At 36.2% G+C, this 18236-nt stretch overlaps 1 protein-coding gene and 1 pseudogene across 1 annotated transcript in view; both read left to right on the plus strand.

The window, feature by feature from the left end:
* The window catches only part of PRKAR1B (protein kinase cAMP-dependent type I regulatory subunit beta), a 264107-nt gene that overhangs the window by 236088 nt on the left and 9783 nt on the right, over positions 1 to 18236 (plus strand). The gene's annotated exons all lie outside the window — the stretch shown is intronic.
* LOC100021005 (actin, cytoplasmic 1-like) lies at positions 4292 to 5425 on the plus strand (annotated as a pseudogene).

Here is an 18236-nt window from a genome sequence, read left to right on the forward strand (position 1 = left end):
ACCCACTATTCAAGTCTCTTCTCTGTTTACTATGTTGCTCAGGAACTTAGCAGACACAAACCACAGCTCCCCTAAAGTGCAATATCACACACAAAAAATCTGACCAGTCTCTGAGGTTTTCTTTTAAGTTCCCAGGAACCTTTAAGGGATTAAAGCTACTTCTTACATGCCATGAGCCGAACTATTTAGTCAACAGCATTAGGAATTCTAGTGGGTTTGAAGCTGAAAGCACATTTGTTTACCCTTGTTCATTCTCTGGGTTAGCACAACTGTGTTCTTCAGCTCACCTGAATATTGACCACTTTAGGTATGCATTTTCACTGCATGGCTTTGTTTTATAGCTTATGACATCACTTTCCCCTCACTCGGCTTATTTGTGTTTGAGAAGTCAACCCTAAAGAGAATAAATTAAGGTACTATTAAAAAAAAAAGTCAACCCACATATTCTCAAAACAAAATAGATGAGTGGCCTACAACTTTCTCTGCTGATAACAGCATTGTGGAGTACCTGAGAGTTCATTAATGAAAAACTTGACTCTCTCATTATGAGGATGCATGCTTTACCTCTTTCCCACTGCAACATTAGTTATGAGACTTTAATCACGATGTCTGTCTCAGACTTTTGCTTGGTCTGGTTACTTTCGTATCTGCAGAATGTTTTCACAAAGTAACAGATGGTAGTAGGAGTAATTGGGCTGTGAAAACGACATTTATAACGAAAACTGGTTGTCGCCAGAAAAGTGTTCCTTCTTCCTGCCCCACCTTTTCCCACTTGTTTTCTCTCCTTTGCATTCAATATTCCAGCTTCTGTAGGTGGTCCCATTCTATACACTATCTTGTCTTGAGACATGATAACTATTAAGGTCAATCACAAATATGAGCAGTTGATGACTAATCCATTAGACAGTCACTTTTAAGTTGAGCCAATGGACATTTCCTGGCTTCGGAGAGAACTAAGATAATGACTGGCTTTGTAGAAATAAGAACTCTTAAAATGCAATAATTTTCCCTCCTTTGTGATTTTTATTGCCTTGTACATTGATATGTATGAAGGAGGAAAACAGTACATTGTTGGCAATAATCCACAGTGCTTGGCACAGACTTTCTTGAAAATCTGGCATCAGAATGAATGTTAATTCAGTTGTTTTCCCACAGAAGCTACTGATTTGTTCCTTAGCCAAGGCCAAGTATCTCTAAGATGATTCATTAAGAGTTGGCACAAAAGAAACCAACCTATGGAGGTTACCTACTGAAACAGGTTTTTATATTGTTAGAAAGACAACTCAAAATTCAAGGGGTCTGGCTTGAAATTTTGATGAAGAAAATATATCTGTGTATTGGTGTGTGTCATAAAGGTGGGAGGGAGGGAGAGAGAGAGACAGAGACAGAGATATGAATTTTTATTGATAACTGGTATAGACACATTTATCCCAAATGTTTTTGGAGACAGAAAAAATGGTTTTTTTTTTTTAATCTAGAACATGCAGCTAATTATGGAGCTCTTGTGCAAGTTATATGCATGAGGGGGCAAAAAATAGATTTGAATTAAGAAAAGTTTAATAGAGTGTATGGAAATATGTTCCATATAGGGATAATTGTGGCCAAAATGTGGAATCACTTTATAAAAAAATGTCTTCATGTGCCATGTATTTATTTAGAAGCTATGTTATATTGTTACCTAGGGCTAGATTTCATATGAATTAGAATCTCTCTCTCTCCTCTTCTCCAAATATATATATGCATATATGTGTATTAGATCAAAATATATTTATTTATGGGCAAGCTCTATCAAGTTCTCCAACAGCATATCATAGTTTAGACTCATCATCCAGTTGATTTTTCTGGCTTTGAGAGGCCAAACTCCTTTGAATGATTATGAATCTCATCTAGGAGGCTCTTCAGTGTTCCCAAACTTAATGCCACTAGCAGAATACAATTGGCATCTGAAAGACCTCTTTATCTATAGGAAATCATTCATTGGCTTTCATTCTAGGCTAGATTTCTTCAATGAAAAAAAAAGTGGTAAGCACTTTTGGTGAGAATACCTCTCCCTATTTTATGCTTCACTTGATAGTCATGATTAATAAACTTGTAAGCTTGTCAAATTAAGATACTCCTGGGGGGCAGCTAAGTGGTTCAGTGGATTGAGAGCCCAGCCTTGAGATGGGAGTTTCTGCATTCAAATCTGGCCTCAGACATTTCCTAACTGTGTCACCTACCTCACATTGCGTGTCCCTTAACATTTTTCTGCCTTGAAACTAATATATAGTATTTGATTCTAAGATGGAAGGCAAGGATTTACAAAAAATATATATATATACTCCTGTCCTGTTACATCTTTCAAGGAATCTTATGTAATTTTGGCATAGATATAGGAAACACCTTGTTGAGGAAGACTCTTTAAGAGCAGTGTTTTGCTCTACTGATTGCTTTTTAAAGTTAACAATAAGGTGCACAATTTTATCTCATATTCTCTACATCCTTCAATCACTTCTGTGTTGAAAAAGAAATAGTCTACTCTCAAATATGGCTTGGGAAAACCTACCTTTTCCTTTACATTTCTTAGAGCTTAGTCAGACATCAAAGGTGCTAAGATGCATCTTCTGCAACATTGGCCATCACCAGTCATCCTGTTTTGCTCCTGGACTTTGATGGCTCTGGAAGAAAGTGATGCTGTTGGATTTGGGCAACTCTGCCTCCCATAAGTTCAATTCATGCACAAAATGTCACCCTGTGATATCATTAATGCTATTTGAAAATAAAGAAGTAGACTTTCACTAGAAATCCATGTATGTAGAGATTAAATATAAATTTCTTATAAAAATGAAAAAGGCAAATGAGTAAATAGTTACTGATTTTACACATTTTTACCATCTTCCCTTCAAATATTCTTAAAGAATTGATCCCTCAGTGCCCCCCCAAACTATCTCCTACAACATGGACCTCTGTTTTTGGTCCAGTTTAGCCACTTTTCCCATCTTTTGTGCCATTTTTACTACCTTAAGGAGCACATTCAGGGTAATAATATTAGAATGCAAAAATGGGACTCCATTACCCATGATGGTAAAAAGAGTTCATGAAAATCTGTGCACATTTTTTCTTTCTTTTGTTTACTGTCCTCCTTCCAATTTGATTCTTTTTTTGTCACTGATTTTTTTTTTAACCCTTACCTTCCATCTTAGAATCAATACTGTACATTGGTTCTAAGTCAGAAGAGTGGTAAGGGCTAGGCAATGGGGAATCCAAGATCTCCCATCTCTAGGCCTGGCTCTCAATCCACTGAGCCACCCAGCTGCCCTTCTCAGGTTTGATTCTTAAATGCCTTCAGAATTATTTTACTTATTCAGTTCTTTTACCATACTTTCCTTGTTTTCCCTTTCTCACCATAGTTCTCATAATTCCTTCATCTTTCTCCAATAGGTTTTTGCAAATTAATTTACTCTCTAAACTGGTGTTTCCCTGGACTGCCATATCATCTTGTATTTTCTGATGAAGGTAGTGATTAGGTCTTGCCATTGTGACAATTGATTTTCATTAATACAACTATGAAATAATTTTAATCAATACCAGTGTCCTGTTCTCCATCTCTCTCTCTCTCTCTCTCTTTTTTTTTGGTGTCAGCTTGTTTAAATAGACCCACTTGAAGCTGTGCTAATTATAAACCACATCTTTTTCTAATTTTTATTCTCCCAGTTTCATATTAATTTTTATCTTTGCTCAAACAAGCAGTCTTCTGCTTGTACATAGAAGCTAATTTGGAATGTGTCTTAAATGAATAGTCAGTCATTTCTTCTTTGTTAAAATGAAATCAGTTTCATTTTTAAAAATATATTTGGTGCTTACCATATTCAGAGCTTTCTTATTCTTTTCTAAAACAGCATATTAATGATGTAAAAATATGAGATCTCTGTTTAATCTACAAGTCTTTAGCCTCTTTCATTCTTCTAAACCGAGTCTTCTAATATGTTGTTGGTGGTGCTGCTTTTACTTTTGTCCACATTTGCACCGAGATCATTATATATCAAAGTATAGATTGTTTTGATTTGGAGGATCTAAATTGAGTTCTGGGGCAGAATTTCTCTTTTTTTGTTCTTTGAAATGGATGTTAGTGAATAAATTACAACTATTTACATGATAGTCCTTTTTAAATTGTATTTTAAATTTTATTTCATTAAATATTTCTCAACTATATGTAATAGTTTTTTTAAGAGCTGTGAGCTCTTTCACCCAGCGTGCACTTGCCTCCCCCCTGCCTCCAGGTGCGGCACCACCTCCTCTCTCTTAAAGGTTTAAACTTGCCACTTCAAAGTTCACCATGGATGATGATATTGCTGCGCTCGTTGTTGACAATGGATCCCGTATGTGCAAAGCTGGCTTTGCAGGAGATGATGCCCCTTGGGCTGTCTTCCCTTCCATTGTGGGGCACCCCAGACATCAAGGTGTGATGGTGGGTATGGGCCAGAAAGACAGCTATGTGGGGGATGAGGCCCAGAGCAAGAGAGGTATTCTGACCCTGAAGTACCCCATTGAACACGGTATTGTCACCAGCTGGGATGACATGGAGAAGATCTGGCATCATACTTTCTACAATGAGCTCCGTGTGGCCCCTGAAGAGCACCCTGTACTGCTCACAGAAGCCCCCCTGAACCCCAAAGCCAACAGAGAAAAGATGACACAGATCATGTTTGAGACCTTCAACACCCCAGCTATGTACGTTGCCATCCAGGCTGTGCTGTCCCTGTATGCCTCTGGTCGTACCACTGGTATCGTGATGGACTCCGGTGATGGTGTGACCCACACTGTGCCCATCTATGAAGGTTATGCCCTTCCCCATGCCATTCTCCGTCTGGATCTGGCTGGCCGTGATCTGACGGATTACCTCATGAAGATCCTGACCGAGAGAGGGTACAGTTTCACCACCACAGCTGAGAGGGAAATCGTGCGTGACATCAAGGAGAAGCCCTCGACTTTGAGCAGGAGATGGCCACTGCTGCATCCAGCTCTTCTCTGGAGAAGAGCTACGAGCTCCCTGATGGTCATGAGAGGTTCCGGTGCCCAGAGGCTCTCTTCCAGCCATCTTTCTTAGGCATGGAGTCCTGTGGAATCCATGAAACTACTTTCAACTCAATCATGAAGTGTGATGTTGACATCCGTAAGGATTTGCATGCCAAAACCGTGTTGTCTGGTGGTACCACCATGTACCCAGGCATTGCTGACAGGATGCAGAAGGAGATTACAGCCCTAGTCCCCAGCACAATGAAAATCAAGATTATTGCCCCACCTGAGCGCAAATACTGTCTGGATTGGAGGCTCCATCCTGGCCTCCCTCTCCACCTTCCAACAGATGTGGATCAGTAAGCAGGAGTATGATAAGTCTGGGCCTTCCATTGTCCACTGCAAATGCTTCTAAATGGACTGTTGGTGTTTTTTTCTTGGTTGTTGTTTTTTTTTTGTCAAAGAGTGTGACATGATAATTGCCCAAAAAGAGAGATGAGATTGGCATGGCTTTATTTGTTTTTTTTTTTTTTGTTTTTTTTTGGCACTTGACTCAGGATTTAAAAACTGGAATGGTGAAGGTGATGAGCAGTCTAAAGTAATGTTGGAGGCAAACATCCCCAAAGTTCTTCAGGACTCTGATTGTACATTTTTTTAATAAGTCATTCCAAATATTGTATAATGCATTGTTACAGAGAGTTACTTGCTTCTATGAAGGCTGTCTTGCTCTATTCCCACAGGAGCAGAGCGACTTAACATAAATCCAGATCAGGGGGAGGGGGTGGGGGGTGGCAGTAGTATTGCTTTATGTGTAAATTATGTAATCCTTAAAAAAAAAAACTTTTTGTATCTTCCGCCTTAATACTTGTTCCTTTTTTTTTTTAATTGTCAGCCATAACGAATGGCTCCCTAAATTCTCTCCCTGCCCCCAACATAGATGTGAATGAAGACTTTAACAGTCTCCCTGGGAGTTAATGAGATTGGTGCCAGTACTTATTATTATTTGATATTGACTATATCTGTGAAGTCACGCAAAACATATTTCTTTATTGGTCACATTTTAAAAGGAGGCATACATTAAAAAATAAGAAAGATAAAGAAAAATTTAAGAGTAGGCTTCAATTTGCATTCAGAATTCATCAGTTCTCTCTCTGAAGGTAGGTAGTATTTTTCATTACCCTAAGGAATTATCTTAGATCATTGACTTGATTGACTAAGTCTTTCACAGTTGATCATCCTTATAATATTGCTGTTATTGTGTATAATATTCTTCTGGTTCTGTTCACTTCACTTTATACCAGTTCATATGAGACTTCCAAGGTTTTTTACTTGATAATCTTTTTGCAAATATTTGTACGTGCTATAATATGAGATGACTTTGGTTGCAGAACATTTACTTTGACAGTGCCTATATTTACTTCCACAAGGAGAATGTGTGAGTCATCCTCTATTTTATCTGCAATTTCCTTTGGTCTTCTGGTTTCATTTATAGTGAGAATGTCAAGGTTGCTAGAGGTCAGTTCCTTTAGTGGTATATCAACTTATTGATCATTGGATGAAAATATCATCTTTTGAGTACCAGCAGCCAAGTTAATATTTATTGATAATATAAAAACTATATTTGTTTTAGCACCCTTTCCTGCCAGTCTACCCCATCACTACAGGAGTTGAAAGAGGAATGCATTTGTTTCATGCATTCCTATACTCAAAGAATTCATCAAGTGGCAAGCCTTCTAATAACTTCTCCTTACAGTCCTCAGGTAGCAGATATGGTTTGTTGCTAGAACTACATTTGAATCCTTTTTAATTCTGTAGAACCTGTTAGAGCTTGTGCTTTACCGGTATGTAGTTAGAGAATCTAGCATTACCCCTGAATCATAGTTAGACATTGGAATAAGACTTTATAGATGATGTTTGCTGCCTCTTTCTTTTTCTTCTCTCTCTGTCTCTGTCTGTCTGTCTGTCTCTCTCTCTCTCTCACACACACACACACACACACACACACACACACACACACACATGTGTGAATTCCTTGGGATGGGCAATACTTTTGATAGTGTTTCATTTTGTGACATCAGTGGTCATTTATGTATTTTGCTGACCAAGAATGATTTAGAACCTATGACCTTAGTTTGGCAAGATCAAGGATTTAATCTTCAGAAAACAAGCAAAGATATTCAGTAGGACTTTGAAAATTGGAAGGGTTATTAATGATTCCTTTAGAATGCTATATAAGTTTCTTGAATTTGGAAAAATAGACTAATTTTTAAAAGCTGCTATTCATTGCTAAGAAGAAAAACACGTATCATGAATGATAATACAAAATATAAAGATTTGAAAAAGGTCATTTTTACTGATGAAACTTACTTTTTTCACTTAAGGCAAAGGCCATATTGTTTTTTATGTTTGGGTGAATCCATAAAATCTGGGCATCTTTAAAAAAAAAAAAACCCTTATCTTCTGTTGAAAAGGTATCCACTGTGTGACATAGCTGCCCCTAAAATTTGAGTACCCTCCTCAGACAACACAATATCCACCCCAAAAATGCTTTGGGGATGTTTCATGTTGATACTCTTGGAAATCATATCCATGAACTCTAGTAAATATATTTTCTAATTAATTAATTAATTTTTTTATAAAAACCCTTACCTTCTGTCTTGGAATCAATATTGTGTATTTGTTCCAAGGCAGAAGAGTGATAAGGGCTAGGCCATGGGGATTAAGTGACTTGCCCAGGGTCACACAGCTGGGAAGTGTCTGAGAGCAGATTGGAACCTAGCAGCTACCCAGCTGCCCCTCTAGTAAATATATTGATATAATAAGAAGCAAAATTGTTCTAGAATTACAAAAATTCCAAAATCAACATGTAATATGGCATAAGGCCTTATACCATGCTAATCCATAATGGAAGAAATCTATCCAAGAGATAAGCATGCATCAATTATCTGGTTACTTGCCTGAGTTAAAAACTCTAAAAACATGTTCAATTCTAAATTTAGAAAAAGACTGATTATTGAAGATATGTTTAATATTCATTTTGATTAAAATTCCATGACGAAGAATTCCAGAATATATCTTGAAATCTTGTGGATACTATGCCAACTTATGTAAAATAAATCATTATAGCCCAGGGGGAACATAATAGATATTTAAACTTTTTTTTTTTTAAGCTCTAAGAAGTTATAAGGTCTATTGTCTGTCAATAAGTTGAATTATTTTAATTCATTCATGTGAATTTGAACACTATATCTACATGTGCATACACACACATATGTATAAATATTTGTGCTTCTATATAGAAACAAAATAGGCAACTGTTTTTGGCATAAAGTTAAGATAATTAAATTCCCTAAAATTAAGAGAATTTACAGGTGGAATTTCTATGTTTATCTATTTGATCCTGGAAATGAATATTCATTGGAGAATAGTATAGCCTTTAAATTAAGTCAAGAATATTTCTTTTTTAGAAACTCCCACAAACTAGAGTGGGCAACAACATCTGCCATAGAGATTTTGGAAGTAGCTGGATTGAATTGGGAACTAAAAGGCAAGAGGCGATCCCATATAGCAGGCAACAATTGAGAGGGTAGACAGTAGGCTGGACTTGACATATGTGTGATTAGAAGCTAAATGCTAGGAGATGTTAAGAAGCAGGCATTTGCTATGGCTGTCACCTGTTGGATGGAAGGGCTTCATAGCTAAGTTCTAACCAGTCCATTGGGTAGGCTTGTAGCTAAGAACTTGAGTGGGCAGACTTTTTGATTATCTTAATGCAAGCCAGTCAACCATTTTCACAGAAGTCAGTGGATCATAGATTTAGATTCATAGGTGGGAGAGGTCTTGGAGGCCAACCCCTTCATTTAAGAAATTAGGAAACGAATGTGCAGAGTACTGAAGCCAGCTTGAACTGGTTTGTGAGAGCTAATTGTTAAATTTTCAGTGTTCATGTTTACACACCAGAAATCAGCAAATGCTGCTAACCAGGACTTAATTTAATGTTTTGTTGATTATTTAAATATAAGAAAATGATAGAGCAAATGTTAGTAATGCAGACATCTGGTTTTTTTTCCCTCGGGAGCTGATTGTTAAACTTTTGCTAGCACATTCCTGCAATGACAGAGGTTGAAATGATATGTAAAGCATTTTTAATACCTTAAAGTACCATTTAAATACTGTTATTTCCCAGGGTCATGAAGCAATTAAATACAATATGAGACAAGTATTGAGTAAGCAGATTGGGTTAGTTTAATAGCTACATGCACCATTTTGTTCTGTAAGTCTAATAATGATACATGATGATGGTAATAGCTAGCACTTAAATGATACTTTATGGATTACAAAATACTTTACAAATATTATATAATTTATCCTTTAAAAAAACCTTGAGATTTAACTGTTATTATTAATTACTATTATCCATTATTGCTCTTTATCTTTTTCCAGATGTAAAGACTGAGGCTGAAAAGGATTAAGTGACTTGCCCAAGGCCACACAATTTAAGTGTCTTAGGCAGGATTTGAACTTAGAACTTCTTGACTCTAGGCCTAACATTCTATCCACTCTTCTGCCTAGCTGTTAGTTGTTTCCTATTTTGTGGCATGTGCAAGTAACAAATATAGTTAAGCCCATTTTCCATATTGAAAAATGGGTTACCTGAAATAAGGTAAAACTGAGGTAGCCAATGACCAATTTAGACGACACTGTCCCTCTTGCTATAATGTCATTAATATAGACATTGACCTCACATATGTCACCCTTGGAAGACAAAAGTCACCTGCATTCATCATTTAAGCATTGACACATGTTCCAAGCCCAAAAGAATGCTGGAAAGCAAATAAATATTGTCTAGCAGAGAGTATCTGGATTATGCATAGTAAGAATGCCATACATTAATTTTTTTTAATTAAATTTCTCTTTATTGTTAATGATTTGGATAATTTTTCAAGTAGTTGTGAATTTTTTAAAAATTTTATAGTATTTTATTTGATCGTTTCCATGCATTATTCATTAAAGACAAAGATCATTTTCTTTTCCTCCCCCCCACCCCCCATAGCTGACTCGTGATTCCACTGGGTATCACATGTGTTCTTGATTCGAACCCATTGCCATGTTGTTAATATTTGCATTAGAGTGTTCGTTTAGAGTCTCTCCTCTGTCATGTCCCCTCAACCGCTGTAGTTGGGCAGTTGCTTTTCCTCGGTGTTTGCACTCCCACAGTTTGTCCTCTGCTTGCCATGCATTAATATTATAGCATTGCCATAATAGCAATGTAATTGTACCAATAACCATATGGTGCCCTCAGAGATATAATGTTGTTGAGACAAGCAACAGAGTCCTCCTATTATTACAGGAAAACCATTTTAGTTTTCTTTTTCCTTCCATAAAAAGTCCATACTTTTGGTGTGTGTTTTTATTTCTCACATTAAATTATGTCTAGGATAGGCAGCTAGGTGCAGTGGATAGAGCACTGGGCCTGGGATTAAGAAGACCTGAGTTCAGACTAACCCTCAGAAGCTTAGTAGTTGTGTGACGTTGGGAAAGTCACTTAAAAGATATTTGCCTCAGTTTCCTCAACTCTAAAATGGGGGTCATAATAGCACCTACATTCCAGGGTTGTTGTGAAGATCAAATGAGATAATATTTTTAAAGTGTTTACACCAATTCCTGGCACACAGTAGGTGCTGTATAAATGTGCTAGCTATTATTATGTTTGAGATAAGAAACTAAGAACTTGAAAGGGCAAAAGGATCATACCTAAATCATATAATCTAGGACCTAAAAGTTTATTAAGACATTCTAATTAGAAATATCAGTCCAACTGAATGAAAATAATAAAATTGAATTATTTAATGTGCTATTTATATTATGAAATGAACCTAAAAATCTCAGGAAAAAAAATGAGTCAACAAATGTTTCAAGTGGATGAAAAACATATGTGTTTCACTTGAGACTCACCTTCTACCTCTCATTTCCTCGTCCTTATTGTTCCTTAGGGCATGGTCCTTGGGCTTTAGGAATATTATATTTCTATAGTATGTTTAAAAAAACTATATACTTTCCTCACAGTTGACAGGGAGGTTAGGGAATGCAAGGCTTATTATCCCAAAAGTTTTTACAGAAAAAGGAACTGAGGTTTAAAAAAGCAAAGCTAGAATAGCTGGGACATACCCAGTTATATTTATGGATAGTCTAGTGCTCTTTCCACTACATGATTCTGACTCTCATCATTAGTCCTCTTTGTATCAGTTGTAGTTATCACTACAGTGCTATGTAACAAGACAATGCTTAATATGTATTGTTTTATACATATTTATGGATTGATTGATCCATAATCCTTTAATATACAAGAGTTCATGAATTCCAAAGAAATCAAAGAAAAAGGAAAAAGGACCCACATGTACAAAAACTTTTATAGTATCTCTTTTGTGATGGCAAAGCACTGTATATCTTTTGCTTAAAGGAATATTATATTCCAAGCTCCCTGCTTTTATAAGTGATGATTGCTAAATCTTGTATGATTCTTACTGTGCTTCTCTTGATATCTGAATGATTTCTGCTGGCTTTTTTATCATGGAAGTTCTGAATTTTGACTATAATATTCTTGGGAATTTTGTTTTTGGACTTTCAGGAGTCAACTGATAGATTATTTCTGTTTCTACTTTACCTTCTAGTTTCAAGAAACATGGCAGTTTTCTTATATAATTTCTTGAAATATGATATCTAGCCTCTTTATCTCATCACAGCTTTCAGTCAACAAAATGCTTAAATTATTTCTCCTAATTTTTTTCCTAATAACTAGTTTTTATTGTGATAACCTTACGTCTTTTTCTTTAAAAATTTTTTTGTTTCACTATTTCTTCTTGTCTCATGGAGTCATCATATTATATTTGGTCCTCTCTGATAAAATGAGAGAATATAAATATAAAGCAATTTGCAAAGCACCATATAAATGCTAGTGATAATTGAGGTCTGAGATTCTTTTCATTTTTGTCTTTGTGCCCCCAATACCTGTCACATAGTTGGTACTTAATAAATGCTTGTTGACTGAGGCAGCATAGGTGTCTCAATAGAGAGAGAGAGCCAGGCCTGGAAACAGGAGATTCTAGGTTCAAATCTGGCCTCAGACATGTCCTAGCTGGGTGACCCTGGACAAGTCACTTAACCCCAATTACCTATCCCTTACCACTCTTCTGCCTTAGAACCAAAACTTCGCATTGATTTTAAGACAGGAGGTAGGGGTTTTAAAATAAATAAAAAATTTAAATGCTTATTGAATGAAGACCCTTTAAAGTCTTAAGATTTGAAGTCTTAAGTCTTAAGATTTAAGTCTTAATAAAAGTCTTAAGATACAAAAAGGAAAGTTGAAATGTCGTTTTATCCTCTCCCCTCCTCCACCCACCAAAAAATAAATCCCAACCTAGTTAGAGATCATTAAAGAGTATTTCGGGGAGCCAGGAAGCTTAGCAAAGACCCTAGTACTATAGGTTCCATCTTCACCCTAGAATCTGAATACTTACTCCAAAGGAAATAAGAAAGAGGGCGGGGTAAGAATGATAAATAGGTGGCCAGGGCATGCAGCTTTTAGTGCCTTTGCATTTGTTGTTTTAGTAAGGTGACACCTAAATTTACTGGGAGGAGAGGTTAATGATATCAATGGCTGAGAAGATAGAACCTTTCATTGCCTTGGTTTGAGAGAGAAAATTCCCAAGTCCACTAAAGATTAAATGTTTGCCTCTTTTACTTCCTCTGGCAAGAGGAGCTGCTTTTCTGTATCCAACAAGGAACTCTCTCATTGCCTTTAAGTGATATCTCTCCAACAGACCTAGTTAATGATTTATCTATTATGACCTGTTTGTCCACAGCTTGCAATGGAATCTAGATAAAGAAGACTCAGTGAGTTTGAATTTGTCACATTTATTGATGACTCTCGATCTCAAATGGACTAACTTAAAATTATGGCACCATTCAGAAAAAGAGAATCAAAGTAATATGAACTATGAGTATAATATGAGTGTCAGTGAAGCTAATTGGCACAAACTTGGAAAACTGGGATCCTATTTACCAATGACAATAGATTCCTTGTTAGTCATTTAACCTCAGTTTCCATTTCCTGATCCAAACAATGGGATCTACAACCCCTTTCTTGCCTATGAGGATTACTGGTTAACAGCCTTTCCTAGTCTTAAAACACATAGGATCTTAGATTTAGAATTGCAAAGGACCTTAGATGTCATCAAGTCCAGCCCCTTCATTTTATAGAGGGAGTGACTGAAGCCCCTAATAGGTAAGAGATTTGGCCAACTAATAATTTATAGAAATGAGAGTTTTGTATTGCCATCTTGGGACTGTCATCTTGCCCTGGCTACTCTGTCTGATGCTCCTCTATTTTTACTTAACTATTTACCCATAATTTTGTTTATTTGTTTATTTCTAATAATGATTAGCACTTTGCTAGGTTAAGCAAATGTCTTGATATTCCAATGGCCCCTAATAGAACAAAAACCAACTGCTAAATTTTATGAGAAGTTTTCTTTAGGAACAGAATGGTAAATAGAGGCAAGTTCTCCTAATTTTGTGGTTTCTTTTGAAGCATTGGGTGGTTTGCAGACATGAACTCTCGTGATCAAACAAAAGTTGAGCACTTTATCTCTTTTCCATCCAAGGATACTTTAGCAAACTGCACTGATATACCTGAGCAACAATATCTGGAAAGAAATCAGGAGCTAAGCTAATGGGAAATGGGAGAGAAAGAAAGAGTAAAAGAATTATGGCATTTATAAAGTTAGACAAGACAAGAAACTTTGGTAAGAGGATTATTGGAGATGATATATTGGACATGACATATTGGCTTGGGAGAGCTAATAGTTAAATTTTCAATGTGAACACTTATGTTGCCAGAATCAGCAACACTACAGTCAGGATTTGATTTATTATTTTCTAGATTGTCTAGATTTAAGAAAGTGATAGAGAAAATGTTAATAATGCAGATTATGCTTAAAAGTATGTTTTTGCACACTTTTTTTGGAAATCTGATTGCTAAAAGTTTACCAAATACCCCCAGATTGTATGCTTTGCCCCATCTCTTATAGTTGTCCTACTATACAGGTAACAATTTCTGCAATATTAATTGTTATTGTTTTGGTTTTTTACCCGTCTCAACTTCTAGAGTTCTTTTCTTTATCTTCTTTTCTACTCCCACTAGATTCTATCTTCTTGGCAATCTTAATCATTCCCATTCTTCAACTACCATTTCTGTACACACATAACTCCCAAACTCTCATGCCCTGACCTCTTTTTCAACCTTGAGACCTGTATCCCCAACTATGTCTACATTGTGGTTCTTATCAGCACATCAGCCTCAACATGCCCCAAAGTGATCTTCCTTACTATACTTGATCCTCATTTTGACTTGATTCTTTCCATCTCTGGTTACTCTCTTCACCCAGTCTCCCATTCTTGAAACCTTGATAGTATTTGACATTTAGTTAATGCCCACTATATACAAGGAACATTGAGTCTTAGATACTCTAGAGATGAAAACAATAGAGATAGCATATATACGTATGTTTGTACATAATCTCTACAAAGGAAATTAAAAATTTTCCACAAAGTGGCAGTAATCAGGAAAGACTAAAGGTAGAAAGCAGTGTTTGAGATGGATTTGCTTTGGTTCTTGAAAATTCTGCCAGGTTGTTCTCTATCTTATAAAGAGCAAGTTGACAAAAACTGGAATTAAGGGGAAAGAGAAAACACCTCCTTTTTAAAGAGAATCTGGAATTCTAAGAGGTAACGAGGAAATTAATTCCAGACATTTCAGATAGCAAAAGTTGAATGATGGAGTGGCCATCTATAAGTAAGACAGCTAGTCTGATCTGTTCATAAAGGAATGTTTGTCAGACTAATAGTAATATTTTCTTATCATAAAGGTGGTCCTGGGAGATCAATTACTGATTGAGATCAATTACTGATTGTCTTTGATGTGTCATGGTCTAAAAGATGTCTCATGGTCTAGAAGTATTTTGTGAGAGGTTGGTCTGCTAGTATCCTGTGAATTTCTCATGAAATATGTCATACTTGGGATGAAGATTAAAATTATGGCATGTGTATTTAAATGTTGAGTTTGGATGTCAGGAGTAGTTGACTTAATTGTAGCTCTGGTCTTACTCAGTGGCAGAAAGAGTTTATAGCATTTAACTGGAGAATGGAAAAAGATGTATCTGGAATTAAATATCAATCACTTCTGCCAAAATTAGTGTTTATTGTGGAACTCAGACATCTCTGCCTTGAGAATCCTATACTATCAGTTGCTTTCAGGATTAACTGCACTAGCAGTATCAAAGAAATTGTTTGACTTTTCTTTTTCCCAATGGGAACCAATATTCAGATCCACTCATTCTCTGAAAACAGAATGGAACATGAAGTCAGATACCACTGTGTGGCTAAATTCTGTGACTCCTAAAAACTCTCCTTGATGTAAGAAAATAGGCACCCTGCTTGTCACAAAAGACTCATCTGTCTTGGCACTTGAAAGTCCTGCCAATTTGCTTTCCTGCAGAAAAAAACAAAACAAAACAAAAAAAACCAGACTTTTTTGCAGGGCTAGCTCCCTGTCCAGATAGATAGATAGATAGATAGATAGATAGATAGATAGATAGATAGATAGATAGATAGATAGATAGATAGATAGTAAGTGATGGTTATAAAGTCTTCAGGATAGATTTTCATTTTCATTGAGATCTATATAAAATTCAGGATGAATAATAAGAGTAATTTGCAAACTGAGTCTGATGGGGAGTTTTAAGAATGAGAATAGGTCCTAACTGAAGATGAGTTTGTGAAATTGGGTTCTTCCTACCCTGTGCTTTTTACAGGTAGGGGGCTATGGATGAGGATCATTGCATATCCACACCATTGAACTTGATTAATGTGCCAATTAATTTTACTGAACTCTTCTTCTTCTTCTTCTTCTTCTTCTTCTTCTTCTTCTTCTTCTTCTTCTTCTTCTTCTTCTTCTTCTTCTTCTTCTTCTCCTTCTCCTTCTCCTTCTCCTTCTCCTTCTCCTTCTCCTTCTCCTTCTCCTTCTCCTTCTCCTTCTCCTTCTCCTTCTCCTTCTCCTTCTCCTTCTCCTTCTCCTTCTCCTTCTCCTTCTCCTTCTCCTTCTCCTTCTCCTTCTCCTTCTCCTTCTCCTTCTCCTTCTTCTCCTTCTTCTCCTCCTCCTCCTCCTTCTTCTTTTCTCTCTCTCAATTCTATGTCACAAGGAATGGTTCTCTGGTTGGGATGAGGAATCTCTTGAGAAATGCTAGTGAAATAAAAATGAAACAAAAGAGCAATACTTGAAAACATGAAAATGAACGAAACAATATACAACTACAATATAAATGCAAAAAATAACAACAAAAACAAACTTGAACAGCCTGTTATTATAATATAATAATCAAGTTTATCCTTGAAGAAGGGAGAAAATGCACTTCCTTCTTTTCTTTGCAGAAGTGTGAGATTCTAGATGTGGAACATTTCATATACTTTTAATCTTGATTAATATGTTTGTTAGTTTTCCTGAACTTCTTTTTATCTCCTCTATCTTTCCAGTTCTTTGTTACAAGGAATGGTTACTGATATAAGAGAAGGGAGAAAAAATAGATTCAAAAAAGATGTTGTGAAAACAAAAGATATAAATAGAAATAAGTAGAAAGAAAGAATTCTATGCTAGTGAATAGGTATATGCAGAATGCACATATTATTCAAGTTCATTCAGTTGGGGGAAAAACCCAACTGTGAGCACATAGAGTAGGTGACTTGCCTTGATGGTATGATTTCAGAGGTAGGAAATTTCCTACCCTTCACTCTAAAGGTCCTGGATAGAATAACCTCAAAGATCTGTATATGTGCTATTCAACATATATATATGTATATATATATGTGTGTATATATATTAATAACTTGAATAAAGTAATAGAATTTGTGCTTGTCAAATTTTCAGATGATTAAGCTAGGAAACATAGTTAACATATGAATGAGAATCTTAATATAAGAGAAAATTAACTGAACAGAATGCTTAGAATAATAGAATGCTTAGATTAGAATAAGATTAATATCAATTTGTATAGGGATAAATGCAAAGTTCTACTCTTGGGTTCAAAAAATCAACTTTACAAGTATAGGATAGGGTAGCTATCACTAGATAATGGTTCCTATCTCTGGATGTGTAACAATGTGTTATAAGCTCATTCTATCCTATGCTTCCCTAAGAGAGGCAGAGAGCCCAAAATGAGAGAGATAATGGCCCTCTATAATCAGTCCAGACTGGACTAGGGCATTGTGTTCCTTTCTGGACACCACCTTTTAGGAAGGATATAATGAAACTAGAGTATATCTGAAAAATAGTGACCAGGGTAGTAAGACAAAAAGAGATCATCTTATATAAAAATGGATTGAAGGAATTGTATATGTTTAACTTGGAGAACAGAAAAAATTTATGAGGAGTGGGTAGTTGTCTGTAAGCATTTGAAGGGTGGTTGTCATATGGTAAAAGGATTGTAATTGGTCCCAAAAAATTAGGAGTAATTTCGAGAGAATATAGAAAAACATAATTAGACTTGATTAGACAAGATATAAGGAAAAATTTTCTAATAATTAGACATGACCAAAAGTGACATAGACTGCCTTAGGAGTCAGGGGTGTTCCCCTCCATGGAAATCTTCAGGTAGAGGTTGGTTGGCCACTGATAGAGAATGACATAAGAGGAATTCTTTATTGAATACAATTTGAACGACGAGGTCCCTTCCATCTCTGAGATTCTGTGGACCTATCTCGTAAACTCTAGTACACTCCTATTTCCTCCAGGATCAAATATGAAATCCTCTGCTGGGTTTTTAACAGCCTTTCATAACCTGACCCTTTGCTACTTTTCCAATCTTCTTACTCCTCACTCCCTTCTATGACCCAGTGACACTAGCCTGCTTGCTGTATCTCTCACAGAATCCTATTTCCCAAATGCAAATCATTTTAGTGACTGTCCCCCATGCTTGGGATTCTCCTTTTCCTCATCCAGCCCTCTTGGGTTTCTTCAAGTATCTGCTCAAGACCTATTTTATACAGGAAGACTTTCCAGGCCTCCTTAATCTTGTTGCCTTTCCTCTGAGATTTTCCCCAATTTATCTGGTATATAGTTTGTGTATAGTTGTTTGCATGTTTTCAGCCCATGAGACTATTGGACTAAATGAGAATTATTATACTTCCTA

This window comes from Monodelphis domestica, chromosome 7 (genome assembly GCF_027887165.1).
Source record: "Monodelphis domestica isolate mMonDom1 chromosome 7, mMonDom1.pri, whole genome shotgun sequence".
NCBI lineage: Eukaryota > Metazoa > Chordata > Mammalia > Didelphimorphia > Didelphidae > Monodelphis > Monodelphis domestica.